The following is an 11,647-nucleotide window of genomic DNA, read 5'->3' on the forward strand; positions in this document are numbered from 1 at the left end:
AGAGAATTGATGGCGACGATCAGCTGTTGTTTTGTGATCTGAATGGTGCTCAACACTTCTTGCTGGGTGGGCTCTGTTAGTAGAGCCAGATCTGAGTTTGGCATAGGATTACGATTAAATCTTGTGACGAAATCGAGCCACAATTCAGGATCAAATTGCAGAGGAAAATGAAGGTTCACTTTCTTGTATGGAATTTTTCCTTTAGCCAGATCTCGGTTAACATATAATTTGATTGCCTCAGATTTCATGCGATTAAATTGAGCCCGTGCCCTAGAATAAACGATGCGATCATTGACATTTTGCGACTGTTTCCATGTGCGATGGAGCTGTTGCTTCAGCTGGAAACTCATTTTGAGTTCTGAATTCCACCAAAGTCTTGTATATGGACTGATTGTGATTTTTTTAGAGGCGGCATATTTGGCAACCGTGTTGATCCAGTTTGTGAGAATGTTCACAGCTATTTCTGGGTCACAAGTCTCTAAGGCCACCCAGGGAATGAGAGAGGCGGCTCTGATGCACTTATCTACGTCAAGTAAGTTGGGGCTAGTGATGTCAACCTTTTTTGTTGTCCTTCTGGTTTCTAATTTGGGGGCTGGCAGATATGCAGTCACATGTATTGGGACATGATCAGAGTCGAATGACGTTTCTGCAATGTAATCAAGGGTGCAAGGGATAGAGGCTAGAACTAGATCTAAGAGGTTATTCCCCCTGGTTGGAGCTTCATTAATAAGTTGTAGATCAGCACATCTCAAGTGTGCCAGAAGATCCTTTTTCATATTAGATAGCTGAGGAGGTAAATTGAAATCACCACAAACTACGTGAGAGGCTGTGGGATGCAGCTGATTGATTATCCAGTTGGAAACTTCAAGGATGATTTGCGGGGAAGGCGTTGGAGGTATGTACACCACACAGAGGTCAAACGTCACGAAGTTGTATCTTAACGTAACGAGGATTGCTTCATAGTTAGGGGAGTTACTGGATTTATTATCCAATAGCTTGAAAGTGGATTTCTTGTAAAATATTGCGACGCCTCCACCCTTGCGTGCAATCCGAGATGTGAATACGACCCCATAATCAGCTGGGGCAGCTGCTGGTAGGAATTCTTCATCGTCATTGAGCCAGGTTTCGGTGATGGCGAGCAGGTCAAAATATCCGGGGAGCAGAATTTGCTCCATAGTGTCAAGCTTGTTCCTAAGACTACGCACATTCTGATAAAATATGGTGCAGGCAGGTACTGTAGGTACTTTGATACAGACAGGTGGTCTCTGACATCGCACGACTCGATTCAGCGGGGTGTGTCTAGGACTGATGAGCACAGGGATCGGCATATTGGTGTTCCGTGTCTGTGGTTCTAGTTGCGGTAACGAGATCTGGGATTGCTATGAATCAGGGTACCATTGGTGGGAGTCCTTTCCATTACTTCTATATCGCTGCCCTTTATGCCCGAGATATGGCATAACAAGAGCTCCAGCAGGCCAGATTTCAGGATGGAAGAGTGCTTCAAAATCTGCATCAGCCACATCGATCTTAAAGGAGGCGTAGGTGGGATATTTGTGGATAGCTTGGTGACTCTACCATTCATTTTGAAAGCAGCAAGAAGGTGTTCCACATCATCAGCTGTGGTAGCAGGGGAGAGCCTACTAATGAAGACAATTACGGATCCGCTTGCTCATCATTCCAGTGTTCGCAATTTGCATCTTGCTGAAGTGCAAATTGGTTCCAATAACTTTAAGATTGGGGCTCAGTTCCTTAACAGTTGGATTACGGGTCAGTGTTTGTTCTTTTGTTCGTTGGCTTGCAATCATTGCATACGTTGTAGTGTCTCTATGGGTCTTTACATTAGATGCAATCGTAGTCCCTGCATAATGGTTACCTCTCACGTTGTTTGAAGCGGAACTACAATTGCGATGTACTTTAGCAGCCAAAGCATTATCCGGTTTTGAGCGCGAGGACCCCATATGTGAGTTTTGTGATCGCGAATAGGTGCGATTTGGCAGATTCTGCTCCTGATGAATTCTTTGGGTCTTCTGTGAGGCAGTATTTCCTGAGTATCCGTTGGCATCTGCTGTGATTTCAATATATACTGGTCTAGTGCTACGTTCAGGGCACACAACTTCAGACTCACATGTTGTAAGAATGGGGGCTGGAGAGGGGTCAAGTGGTAATAAAGATGGGGTGGTTTGGGTAGGAGCTCTCGGTTTCGCGTGAAAGTGTTCGTCCGGAGGCTGCTGCTCATGATGGTTAGTTTGAACAGCAAGATCACAAACCGATTGCTTCAGGTCCTCAAAATTTTTCCGCAACACCTCCAATGTTTTGTGTATGCATTCATTGTGTTCTCGTAGTCGCTTGTTTTCTAGCAGTAGGTCTGCGAGGATATTATGAATTGGCGACAGCTTTATACATAGAGTTGTCTCAATATTTGTGAGGAGCGAGACCAGGATTGGACTGTGTTCGAGTGATGTTTGATTAATTATTGCGGAGATCTCTGTTGATAGGGTGTTATCCTGTTGGGAGCTACTAGATTTTTGCATGATGAGATCTGAATGGTCATTTTGTTCTTCCTGTAATGAGGAGCTAAGCTAATTATAAATAACACAATGAATATATACACTGCCCGACCACTTTACTAGGAGCTTCGAAGTTTAGACTATATGCAACAATCTATGCAAAAATATGTAAATAAAAGAGGCCACATGGTGTGTGACGTGTGCATAAATACCTAAGTCATTTAACTAATTAAATCATTAATGCCTCGAAGAGAAAAAGGTTGCGGAACACTGTATTAGAAGCATCCTTTGTGTATTGACAATAACGGCTAGTGCAGGCTGGGTGGGGAATTTTTTTTTTTGGCATATTCATATTTCTTTGATCTCACTGCAGGCCATGTGGACATGTAAGGGCGGCACATAAAAAGTTTGTTCAACCCCGCCTCGTATCTCTCTGAAGATCAGTATCACTATAAATGGCCAGATATGTGTGTGACGTAGGTTTGTTTGTATTATGTGTGTGTGCTGTTGTTGTCTGGCCGCTTGGCTACCCAGAAGCATCAGTCACCTGGACAGACGATTCTGGGTATTCGTCCACACCACAGGAAGGTGGGCCAGTCCCAGTAAAACACGTACCGTCTCGAAAGAGACTCTAACCCACCTGGTGTTGTCAGCTGGTGGGCCAGGAACCTCTGGGAACCCATTCCAGAGGGAAGAGAGGCGAGAGAAAAAAAAAAAAAACTATCCGTGGTGTAGGTTGTAAAATAAAAAAAATAATAATAAAATTAAATTAAATTAATTAAAATTAAAAATTAAAAAAAATAAAATTAAATAAAATTAAATTTAAAAAATTAAAATTAAAAAATAAAAAATAATAAATAAATAAAAATAGAATAAAAAATAATAAATAAATAAATAAATAATAATAATAAATCTAGTGGTGCGTACAGGTAATATATCATAATAAAGGTAATTCGGTATATTGTAAAATAAAATAAAAATTGGTAGTATGGCAAATTTAGCAAAAAAAAAAATAACCGAACTAAATTTTTTAAAAATGATAATAATAATATTAATAATAAAATAAAATAATAATAATAATAATAATAATAATAATAATAATAATTAAAATTAAAATAGATAAAATAAAATATAATAGAAAAAAAATTTTAATTTAGCCTTCCCCTTCACAAGTGTGAAATCTAGGCTGTAGAATTGTTTGTCTGGTTTTGGTTGGCATTGGCATACATGGTCTTTCGCCTGGTAAAAATACCAGGTGCAAAGGCCTGCAGGGAATAAAGATTGCCTGGAATCTTGATTAGTTGACCCACGTGGTTTGGGAAGAAATTCAGAATGTCTCTCCGAAGTTGATCTCTGAGATCCTCGTACAAGTCACAGTCAAAAAGAAGGTGGTACCAGTTTTCCTTGCCTCCACAAAAGCATAGGTCGGTAGCGAGAAGCCCCAGTTGGTACAGCTTTTCATTCAGGGAGCCGTGGCCGATCACCAAGAAGGACGTTTCCAGGCTGAGAGAGAACCAGGATCTTGCAGTTTTGGTCATCGCAAACTTTTCCTCGGGAAGAATTTTTGGTTACTGTGCCTTGTGGCGACGTATTCCACCTGGTTTGCCAGATGTTGACCAGTTCATTGTAACACCTTGTTTTTTCACACTTATCATCTACAGTGAGATTAAGCTCAATATCCAGAATACAGGTTGGTATTTTCTTTCTGATTCTGAAGCAGAGCCCACGGAAGATTGTAAACAAATCAAGTGGGAGAGTTCCCGCAATTACCTGAATAGCTGCCGTGGAGACAGTCCAGCATATACGGTGGGTGGCCAGGATCATTCCTCTTTGTGTGGAGTTCACATTGTTTCTCATTTTTATAATAACTGCATGGTGGAACCACACACCGGCGGCATAAGTTACAATGGGTAGGAATACTACTTTGTAGTATAGCGATAACGTTCTTTTAGACAAACTCCAATCACTTTGAGCGACTCTGAGGAAAAAATCAAAATTTCTTCAGATCACAAGGCCTGTCTACCGGGTTTGTCCTAAGGACTCCGCCCTTGTGCCCCTGGTCTGGAACATGGTTCTCCAAAATTGCCTTGGTAACTCCTTTGACAACACAGAAATTGTAGCATTTGCAGACGATCTCACCATCATCGTGTCTGGAAACTCACGCTCTTCTCTGGAAGCTAATGCTCAACATGTTTTGTCCAATCTCTCCATCTGGACCAGGTTAACAAGCTCCACATAAATCCAGCTAAATCCAAAATGATGATCTTCAGGAACAAACTTGACCTGCGGACACCCCCACAAATCAAGATCTCTGGTGTGCAACTGCCAAGTTATGCAAGCAAGGGTCTTAGGGGTTACTGTAGACCACAAACTGCTTCTTCCCACACCTCCAACATCTCAGCACCAAAGTTAAAGGTTTTTCTGCCTCCATCCTCAGAGTCTCTCGAAGTGATTTGGGGTTTGTCTAAGAGAACGTTATCGCTATACTACAAAGCAGTATTCCTACCCATAGTAACTAATGCCGCCGGTGTGTGGTTCCACCGTGCAGTTATTATAAAAATGAGAAACAAACTGAACTCCATTCAAAGAGGAACGATCCTGGCCACCCACAGAATATGCAGGACTGTCTCTACGGCAGCTATTCAGGTAATTGCGGGAACTCTCCCGCTTGATTTGTTTACAATCTTCCGTGGGCTCTGCTTCAGAATCAGAAAGAAAATACCAACCTGTATTCTGGATATTGAGCTTAATCTCACTGCAGATGGTAAGTGTGAAAAAACAAGGTGTTACAATGAACTGGTCAACATCTGGCAAAACAGGTGGAATATGTCGCCACAAGGCACAGTAACCAAAACATTCCTCCCCGATGTAAAGTTTGTGATGACCAAAATTACAAGATCCTAGTTCTCTCTCAGCCTTGAAACGTCCTTCTTGGTGACAGGCCACGGCTCCCTGAATGAAAAGCTGTACCAACTGGGGCTTCTCGCTACCGACCTATGCTTTTGTGGAGGCAAGGAAAACTGGTACCACCTTCTTTTTGACTGTGACTTGTACGAGGATCTCAGCGATCAACTTCGGAGAGACATTCTGAACTTCTCCCCAAACAATGTGGATCAACTAATCCAGACTCTAGACAATCTCTCTTCCCTGCAGGCCTTTGCATCTGGCATTTTTGCCCGGCGAAAGTCCAGGTAAAAATGTCTGGTCCAATGCCAACCAAAACCAGACAAACAATTCTACAACCAAATTTCACACTTGTGAAGGGGAAGGCTCAATTCAAATTTTTTTTCTATATATATTTTTTTAATTTTAATATTTTTATTATCATTTTTTTATTTTAGTTCGGCTTTTTTTTTTGTAAATTTGCCATACTATTAATTTTTATTTTATTTATTTTTATTTTTCATACATAAATATATTACTTTATTATTATAATATATTACACTGTATTACCTTTATTATAATATATTACCTGCACGCACCACTAGCTTTTTTTATTATTATTATTTTTTTTAAATTCTAATTTTATTTATTTTTTATTTGTTTTATTTTATTTTTATTTATTTTTTATTTGTTTTATTTTATTTTTATTTATTTTTTATTTTATTATCATTTTTTATATTTTATTTTTTTAATTTTTTTTTCTATTTATTATTATTATTTTATTTATTTTTTTAATTATTATTATTTTTTTAAATTTTTATTTTACAACCTACACCATGGGTAGTTTTTTTTTTTTTTTCTCCACTCTTTCCTCTGGAATGGGCCCTCAGAGGTTCCTGGCCCACCTGCTGACAACACCAGGTGGGTTAGAGTCTCTTTCGAGACGGTACGTGTTTTACTGGGACTGGCCCACCTTCCCGTGGTGTGGACGAGTACCCAGAATCATCTGTCCAGGTGACTGATGCTTCTGGGTAGCCAAGCGGCCAGACACAACAACAGAACACACATAATACACACAAACCACGTCACACACATCTGGCCCATTTGTAGTGATACTGATCTTCACAGAGATACGAGGCGGGGTTGAACAAACGTTCTAGGTGCCGTCCTTACATATACACATGTCCACATGTCCATGTCTGAGGATGGAGCCAGAAAAACCTTTAACTTTGGTGCTGAGGTGTTGGAGGTGTGGGAAGAAGCAGAGTTTGTGGTCTATAGTGACCCCTAAGACCCTTGCTTGCGTAACTAAAGTCAGTTGCACACCAGAGATCTTTATTTGCGGGGGTCTCCGCAGGTCAAGTTTGTTTTGAAGATTATGATTTTGGATTTAGCTGGATTTATGTGGAGCTTGTTTAACCTGGTCCAGATGGAGAGATTGGACAAAACATGCTGAGCATTAGCTTCCAGAGCAGAGCGTGAATTTCCAGACACGATGATGGTGAGATCGTCCGCAAATGTTACAATTTTTCTGTTGTCAAAGGAGTTACGAAGCAGGCCATCTAAACTCCAAAGCAGATCAGATCTGAACATTCTTGAAGATCAAGTACTTCGTGAAATTCTGCATGTTTACAATGAAACCATGCGCCACGTTAAATGCGCGATAGAGGTGGTTTTTTTTTTTAATGAAAACCTCAAACACGAAAGGTATCAGAACCTATACTACTTATTACCGAGCGCGGATTGAAGGTTGAGAAGATCAGCGAAGATACTTGTGACATTAGACTCGAATTGCTGTATATTGTAATTTTCAGGAAATACATATGAAGGGAGGTTTTTTGGTTCTATAAGTTTGAATTTGGACAATAAAAGGATGTTGACTGGTTGCAGAAAGTGTTCCGACCGGTTTAGAAGAGAATGCGGGAATTGCAGAAGCGAAACCAGAAGAGCAGTGTCCATGGAAGTATCTATAGAAAAAGCATGCAGCAAAAAAATATAACGGCTATGAGACAGAGAATGGAGATAATTTGTAAGAGATGGGTCATTAAACTAACTTAAACTAATTAAACTAACTTCCTCTTTTGAATGCAGTCTAGAAGCTTGAAGTGCTTATGCCAAGTGAGATTAGAAGTCAGAGAGAGAGAGTCTTTTATTGCACCACACCTTCAATTGTGACAATTACGTGATTGGATCGTGTTGTAATGTCCCTTCACGGCCAAAAAGCCAGGGATTAACACTTATAGAGATGATATAAAACAAATTAAATGAAATAACATCAATTTACAAAAGACATTAATAAGACGATACAATGACTTCCATAATGGCATTAGATTACATAAAAATATTAAGATGACATAAAAATTACATTAAATAAATACTTGTGTAACGTAACGTTTAGATTAAATTAACAAAGAGACACTTGAAAGTCCCGATTTTCGTCTTCACAACTCGTGGAAGAGAACAGCATGAACAGAGGCAGTTGATGCACACACCGCTGGCTCCTTTCCCGGTATGTTCAGTAATTAATCGGAGCATTAAAGTGGCGAGTACAGGGCATGCTGGCTTGGATGCGATGAAGATAAGGCTTTTCATTTTGCAGACTGTCCGGACAGTCGTTGACTGTTCCTTACTGAAGGGAACCTGAGGTGAATTTGCATGTCACTAGATTGCTTCGAGGACGCCCTCTGTATATGCTGAGTGATTATAGGGCATGGGATGTGTGGTATCCAGAATCCTCTTCCTATAGTGTCGGTTAACCGCAAAATTCTTTAAATCGGCATCGATGCCCTGGATTCTTCCGAGAATCTGGTAGGGTAGGAAACGATCTGATAAATGGAGGCGTGAGTGAAGAGGGCAAATTGTTGGGGTGGCTCAGAGCTGGGCAGGTGGAATCCTCCAGCCACAGAGATCCTAGAATGATGGAGATGTGATGAGACAGGTCAGCATCTTTATCGTGATTACCAGTCTCCTTTGTTCAATGAGAGAGCGCACCCTGGGAATTCCTAGGGCCAGGGCCATTTCAGTATAATGGGCTTGGGGTGGTATCCTGTGTTTGTAGGTTACCCACTTGAGGAGCCAATACTCTGCTGCCTAGATGTGTTTTGTGTTCGTGGGTGCTGCCGACTGCCAGATTTCTGCTGCATAAAGTAGCGGGGGGTGGTATATGCAGACATGTATAGTATCTGAATTATTATACTATAATGGGACGGCACCTGAACGTGAGTTCAACTCCGCCTTTGTACACTGTGATGATTACAGATCACTGTAACAGGCCAGAAATGTGTGTAATGTCATGTTTGTGCAGTGTGTGTGTGTGTGTGTGTGTGTTGTTGTGTTGTTTAGTTGTTTCTGGCCTCTTTGTCACCAGGAAGGCGATCGAAAAGTCATTCTGGTTTGAAATTAGGTCTTCTGGGAAAAGAGAAATATCATAGCAAGTATTCTATCTTAGGTACGTCCTGTCAGGTAAGTGGGTCCATTTGGTAATATAACCGTAGTAGGTGCGCTGAATACCAAGTATTTGTTTCAATAGAGTCCAAGGGCGTAATCAAGTATCAGCGTGTTTTTTTTTCTTCTCCTCTTCTCTATTGTTTGAAGTTTAGGATGCATTTCTAGATAAATGCAAAAAGCCTATTGTACAGTTAACATTCACGTAAGGTAGTGGTCGGAAGTTTAAGAGTTTGTTGTAGATGACGTAGGTGTATTTGCCTGCGGTCCGACAGTTGAGAAGAAGCAGGAGATGGAGCAGCCAACATCTCTTTTCTTTTTGTGAATACTTCTAGTGCAAATCTTTGGAATGTCTGAAAGGATTCTTCATTTTCCATGAATATAGCTTCATTTCCCTCAGAAAAATTATTATGATAAGATTTTATTGTTGATCTTTGGTCTTTGTAGTTGGAGCGATGATAAATCACATGAGCCCAAGTTTCCTGGGACGCGCAGGAGCAAAGCTGTGAGTTGACAAGGCTGAATTGAAATAATTTTGAATTTAGGGATCCGTGACCAGTGATTAAGTATGAAGAGTACCGACTAGGGCTGAACCATTTCTTAACATCTCTTGCTGTGGCAAATGTAATACCTGATATAAAGTTTCGTGTCACATGCCCAGTTTGGCTGGTATCCCATCTGGTTTGCCAGATGTTTATCAAATTTTTCCATATTCTGAGTTTTTCTTGCTTCATATCTACATCTATATTACAAGTTATGCCGAGAATTTCAGTGGGAATTCTTGGTTTTATTCGGTAGCAGAGACCTTTGTACACAAGGTGAAGGTCCATTGAAAACCCACCTCTCAAGACCTGCAGTGCAGCAGAGGATATTGTCCTGCAAGCGCGAAGCATGGAAAGGAGCATAGATCGTTGAAGTATGATGAGTTTACCTTTAAATTTGATGTTTGTTGCCTTGTGAAACCACGCTCCAGAGGCGTACGTGGCCATTGGGACAAAAACAGCCTTGTAATATAGGGAAAGAGTTTTCCTATTTAATCCCCATTCAGTCTTGGTAATTCTGATTAGAGCGTTAGTATACTTTTTGATCTTTGAAGTTAGATAGTTGACGTAGGCCACAAAGTTTGATCGGTCATCCACAATAACTCCGTGATATTTGAGCTGTGGAACCATTGGAATGGAACGGCCATTAATTTTAATGAGCGGAGGTCTATCGTAATCAAAATTTCCCCTGAAAGTCTCTCCTGAATATCTCCTTCAAAGACCAAGATGGTCTTTGAAGGAGATATACTCACTTTATTAGTCGCTGCCCAAGCAAGGAGGTCAGAGAGGACTATGTTGGCGAGAGATTCCATATCCGAGCGAGATTTGACTGCAAAGATGAGAGTCAAGTCGTCGGCATATGCTATTGCGTGTGTCTTATCAAAACTGCGAAGTAACCAACTGTCTAGGACTATATTCCAACTGGAATATATATATATAGACCAACTGTCTAAGACAGAACTTTGTGGACACCCTCTGGAAACTTTTCTTGTTAGAGACTGCTGTTTTGAAATGACTCTGATATATCTGTCTTGAAAGTAGCTTCTAATTACGTGGAACAGTTTTCGGGAGCAATTGGCCTTGACGAGTCTATCGAGGGCGCTTTCCCACCACAGGGAGCAGAAAGCGCCCTCGAAGTCAATAAAAATGGCTAATTCATATTTAGCCTGAGAGGTCCCAATGAGATGGACGAAATCCACAAGGGCATCTTTGCAAGATTTTCCCTTCTTAAACCCGAACTGTCGGGGAGAATTTAGGTTGCTGTTTTCAAAGAGGTTTATAATTCTTAGAGCAAGTAGTCTTTCAAATAATTTTCCTAGATTTGCTAGCGACGAAATTGGTCTGTAGGCTTTCGGGTCTGAAACTGGCTTTCCTGGTTTTTGTATAATTTTGATGAGTGCACTTTTCCATACATCTGGAAAGATTCTTTCCATAAGGCATTTGTTATATAAATTTATGAGTACTTCTGGCATTATTTCAAAAGGTTTTATTATGAATATGTTTTCAACTAAGTCGAGGCCCGGACATTTCTTGATTCTGATGTTGGAGATGGCTGATTTCAGTTCATTCATGGTAAAGAGTTCTGTGTCTTCAAGGGGTTGGTATGTACAGTTGTTATTTCTAATGGAACAGTGCTCAGAGGAATCAGTAGATTGCTCATCGTGTGGAAGAAGCCTGTCCAGTATGGCATTGACGGTGTCCTGCCAATTTAGAGTTTCTACATTGTTGCTATTGACGGTGTTGTAAACCTCAGTAGAGTGGATTTTATTTTTGCTGAGTTCATGTAACAAGTCCCATGGGTCGGAGCTGCGGGGGATATATGATGGTCCTGACATATTTTGTTGCGGTAACCTTGTCTGAGACTAATGAAGGTCTTCGCTCTCCATTTCAGGTGTGCCGCTCGCCTGATGAGTTTTTCGATGTGATGGTTAAATGTCAGCTTTGTGTCAAAAACTACCCCCAAATCTAAATGACATGAAAGAGGAATTATGGATACTGCATTAATCTTTGGCAAGATGGTTGTGGGCTCTTTCTTCAAGGAGTAGAGCATGCACTCAGACTTCGCTAGGTTGATATTAAGGCCAAATTGTTTGAGGTAGCCTATTAATGCGAGGAGCACACTGTTATTTTCCTCTGTGATCATATTGGGGTCTGTATTTGTTTGGATGGTGGTTAGTATTTTTAAATCGTCAGCATAAGAATATAAGAATATCTGGTCTCTGGATTATAAAAGGGAAGATAATGGCAATAAAGAGGAGGCTGGAGAGGACT

This window comes from Mastigoproctus giganteus, chromosome 9 (genome assembly GCF_048544385.1).
Source record: "Mastigoproctus giganteus isolate SK-2022 chromosome 9, ASM4854438v1, whole genome shotgun sequence".
NCBI lineage: Eukaryota > Metazoa > Arthropoda > Arachnida > Uropygi > Thelyphonidae > Mastigoproctus > Mastigoproctus giganteus.